The 5,098-nt window shown below is 30.8% G+C and overlaps 2 long non-coding RNA genes across 2 annotated transcripts; one reads left to right on the forward strand and one right to left on the reverse strand.

The window, feature by feature from the left end:
* On the forward strand, positions 1–1,891 carry LOC142223049 (uncharacterized). Its single transcript, XR_012718520.1, has 2 exons — positions 1–120; positions 1,285–1,891. It is a non-coding gene; the product is annotated as an uncharacterized LOC142223049 (long non-coding RNA).
* Positions 1,819–2,438, reverse strand: LOC142223050 (uncharacterized). Its single transcript, XR_012718521.1, has 2 exons — positions 2,349–2,438; positions 1,819–2,182 (listed from the first exon to the last, which is right to left on the reverse strand). It is a non-coding gene; the product is annotated as an uncharacterized LOC142223050 (long non-coding RNA).
* Positions 2,439–5,098: the final 2,660 nt, after the last annotated feature.

Here is a 5,098-nt window from a genome sequence, read left to right on the forward strand (position 1 = left end):
TGTCAAACGCCATCGCCGTCAAAGCATCACTTAAACGAAAACACGAGAAAAGCCGGGAAAATGGAAAAATTATTTTGTGTTGCTTTGGAATAGATTTTCCAAAATGTTTTATTATATTTGGTAAGTATTGTATTGTATAATATTGTATTCCTTTTAAAGTCTTTTGTTTTTAATAATTTGTTTTAATAATTTTTAAATTGGAAAATAACTATTATACATTGATATATGGGAGCAACCGTCGTACAATGGTTCATACCCGCTGTGCAGACAAACGGTTATGGACAAAGATAATAAAAGAGGAAGATGGGAGATTGGCTACTGAGCACATCAAACCATGTACCACATTAATTTAATACTCGAACCAAACGCGTATACGACAAGTATTGACATAGCATTAAAATGCAAATAAAAAGAAATTAAGAGCACGAAATAAATTTCCATAAAGGGGAAAATTTAATTTTTTTTGTTGTTGCCTAAAATTTATCATTGTTTCATTAAGAAAATTAAATTTTTCATTTAAAAAATGGAAACTAAAAACACCTAAAAGGTTACAAACATGTATTAAACTAATCTGGTAAATGCAACATTTGGTATGACGCAAGCCAATCTCCCATCTTCCTCAAATCTATAATCTTTGGTTATGGATTCCATCTTAGTTTCGACCAAACACCATAAAGTTTTGTAATGCTGGTGAAATTTCTGAGTGTTTCAAAGCTACTCTAAAATTTTCATCGAAATGGGAAATTATGTTCAGGCTCGGCTAACAAAAGGAGATTCCTTGTCTTTGAGCTTCCTACATGGAATCGGGTGGCACTCAGTGACAAGAAAGAAGTTTAACACTACTGTATCATAATGGACTAAATATTCAAAGGGAACCTGAAATAAACTGTACCCGAATGTATCACTATTGGCAAAGTTCGCCTTAAATGCGAGTATTAAAACCAGGACAACATTACAACGTTGCTATTTTAGCTAAATATTGCCACGGTCTTAAGAGAATAATGTATGCTTTTAGTATGAATCGATTTGGTTTTTTCCAAAAAGCACCTATTCTATTGGTCAACTTTGATGCAATCGTTCAATATAATTCCTATAAATAAAAATAGTTTACAAAATAAAATTTTTGTTATGTCATGTTTATGAGATATCCTTATAAAAATATAAGGTTATCTCAGAAACTGCTTTATTAAAAAATTTGTAACCTCTATTTTCGAATTCAGGAGATGAAATTACATAAAAAGCAAACTCTAATTACTAATTGTTTTTTTTTACGTTTCATTACAGATTGTCTTAACATTGTTATGTTTTATCCGCGTGTATAAGGCCAAAGAAGAAAAACAAAGTACAACATTGGAAGTTCAGTTGGACAACAATCCAACTGAACTTCCAATACTTTGATGGAATTCAATTTATTTCACACTTATATTAAGCTTATATTAAACCCAATTAGCGCTTAATTTGAGCCAAAACGAACTTGTTTTAAGTGGAATCAAGGCTTAGATCAATTTTTTTTTATTCGTGAATAAAATCCCACTAGTCTTGATCCAAGAACGATCTGTACTTGATTTAATCCCGAACCGTATTCGATGTTATTTTATATGCGTTATATTTTAGTGCGATTTGTACTTGTTTTAATCTTAATGTGCGCTTAATTCAAGTTTAAATTTAAACCTTAGTACCTATAAAATTTGTTTAAAATACTTTTTATTATTATTTTTTTGTATCGATAGATAAATTTGTAATAAAAAGAAATTGACGTAATAATACAATTAGATGAAGAAGTAGTTACATATACATATTTATAGTATATGTAATTGATTAAAGTACAAAATGCATTTTATTAATAAGAAAAATATGAAAAATAATATAAATCATAAATAATTTAATTTAAGATTTACGTAGTTTTATTTACCAAATCAAGCAGTTGTTGATTGGAGAAAATTTGGACCAGGATGCAAGAAACTCAGCGGAATTCAAGTATTGCAGGCCTTGTCGCCTAAGTTTGCCTCATATGTCGCTCAGATCCATCGACGCTCTGTTCAAACACTCCTTTAAAGCTGAGGGAAAGATATTGTCAATTTCTAAGACTTCTGATGTTTCATTTGTTGAACATTTAATGGGGCCGCGTTGTCATATTTCCGCATGGATTTCCATTTCCAAAGCTTGGTATAAATTAGTGTTCCTTAAATTTGTAAAAATTGATTATAAGATTAAAACATGTTTCATGTGTGTTTGTTCTTTATCACCATCCATATATTTTTTATGGACATTCTACTTTACACTGCCTTACTTGCATCAAGCCGACGTTACTTTTGCTGACAAATTTAAAAATAATGAACTTTACTTACCTTTTATTTTTAAATGCTGCATCCACTTTTTAATTAATAATTTATGGTTCTACTTACTTTCATGTAATGCTATGTTCCCACCGATTCGTTTTCCTCATTCGTTTTTCCAAAACATTTCACCGTTCACACCGGATTAAGATGTTTTAGTTTGACAGTTATCATGGAAACTAGAAATTTACATTTACTCGAAATTCACATATATGCAACCTACATATGTCCAAATAATTACTGCGAGCGCAAAGGGAAAAAATTGTTTATGTTATTTTCACAAGTCCATGTTCTTAAAAGCCTTTGTTTATTCTTTTTTTCTCTATGAAACTTATTTCAATATTTTGACATATATTTTGAATAGGGTATGTTATTCGGGGTATATTCCAAATTAGGTGGGTTCACATTCTAAAATTGACGTGTTTTGGAGGAAAACTTTTGTTTTGAACTTGTTTTTTAGTATGGCGAAAACGACTCATTTTGACGTGCTTATAAAGGGAAAACATTTCAAACCCCAAAACATGCTTGGTGAGAACACCGTATAAGGAGACAAGCCTACTTCACTGTCACTTAGGTCCAACCACACAATAATACTAAAAGAATTTGCAAACAAAATGCAAGCCAAGCCAACCCTGCAAACAATTTGAAGTATTTCGGAAGAACTTTCATCTCCGCGAATAATAATTTCATAAAGTTTTCAGAAACAAGTGGGACTTTATACCACAAGCGAATAACTTATAATTATTCTTAGCACCTGAGAGGCGAATTTTCGCGTAACATTTGCGTGAATATTTGATAGGCGCATGAAAAAGGCGATAAATCTACGAATTTATCAAATGTGGAGACATGCGAAGTTTGGAATATGTTCTTTGAATGAAGTTTCATGAAAAATGAAAGCGAAGTTTAGAAGAAGATTTTCCCGGAATGAAAGATGAAATTTAAAGCTGCCATGATTTGTACATGCGAAGTTTAGAAGAACATATTTGCAAAATGCTCTACAATAAGTACACAAAAATATTCGCCTGAATCCAAAAACGACGAATATTATGTGAAGAATAAAAATAATTATAAAAAGTGGTTACACGCGAAGTTTGGAAGAAGTTTTGTGCTACAGCAATGATGTCTTTGCGTACAAAATTACAAAAAGTGGGTGCAAGCGAAGTTTGGAAGAACTTTGGCAACAGTCTTGTCTTCTCATAATGGTAAACAAAATGTTGTAAAGTGGCTACAGGCGAAGTTTGGAAGAATTTCCGCCATTGTTTAGTTTTTTGATAACGGCAAACATAAATTCATAAAAAATCACATTTTCATTTCATTTCTGGTAGCGAAGGTGAGTAGATGTGTTTTTTTTATTTTTCGTTAGAGATTTGATAAGTTTCTATCTTGCTTTGTTTTTTATTATATTTTATTATATTGTTATTGTTATAAATATTTTCTAGAAACGTCTCCTATTTAGATTAGGAGAATCCGACCTGTCTGGTTTGTGCGTCAAGTAGTAAAAACAGTGTTAATAGACGACTTAGCGATGCAGTTCACCTGAGAGGAACCAAGGAAAAAGGGTACATCCAACATTTTTTCTTTCTTTCTATAATTAGAGGTAAGTTTGGTTTTCAGTGTATTTTATTTTTAAAATCTAATTGTTTTTGTTGTAAACAGAAATAGTACACCAAAAATTCTCCCATTTGGAGGATATAAAAATCAACCAAGTAATTCAACAACATTTTGCACATACGAAGGATCGCGTGGAAAACGGCAAAAAAATAAGATATATATTATTTTTTAATTTTAATTTATTAATTTTACAATTTAATTTTTAAGTTTTTTACCTAATGAACTTTTAAATAATAAGTCAAATAATAAGTTTGTCTTTACTATACTAGATCAATATAAAATACAGTTTAATGTTTAAGTTACGGAATTATTTGAATTAAATGTAATTTATGTATTGAATATTAAATGCATATTTAAAAATCAATAAACTGTGAATGACTATTTTTTGGCTCACTGTAACTAGCAAAATTGTATTTAAACTTCAGGCATGCGAATCTTTTGAACGTCTTTTAATAGGTTTTAATTGGGTATTTGAAGAATATAATTCGAATTACAGACGAATGTTCAGGCAGATTTGCGGAAGAAACTTCCATATACTTCTTTCAAACTTCCAGCAAGCGATTTAATTGAGCTAATTTAAAAAGATTCGGAAGAATATAAGAAGAATCCAAGATGGACGTTGATACGAACGATTGTACGCTTGGGCAGAATTACCGGAGAATCTTTTATGAAAGTCCATACAGTTTATTTAAACTTCTTCCAAGCGAATGAAATATTCTTATTTTGGAAGATCTGCGTTTCGGACACAAGTAATGGCGACGGGGGAATCGAATTCTAATATGAGATGAACGTTCGCCGCGAACAAAACGTTGCTTTTGGCGAATTGAGGAAGATTCTTCAGTGAGAGAAAATGTTTGCAGGAAAAAAACAAATCAATATTTACACACATACACACACAATGTTTCATACATACGAAAAAACAGTTTTTCGTGGTTAAACCATAGACTCTTTAAAATATAGATGACCCATCGCTCTCCGACCAGAAAATGTTGAAGAAGCCCAAATAAATTTTCTGACATTTCGTTTTGTGTTTTTCGTAAAGAGGAAATTTGCTCAAAATTAAATTTTGTATTTTCGCCGTTTTAGTCGCAATTTTTTGTTCAAATATGAACTTTTTAATATTTAACTTGATTATAAATCATCTGGTGTAT

Source organism: Haematobia irritans, chromosome 2 (genome assembly GCF_050003625.1).
Source record: "Haematobia irritans isolate KBUSLIRL chromosome 2, ASM5000362v1, whole genome shotgun sequence".
NCBI lineage: Eukaryota > Metazoa > Arthropoda > Insecta > Diptera > Muscidae > Haematobia > Haematobia irritans.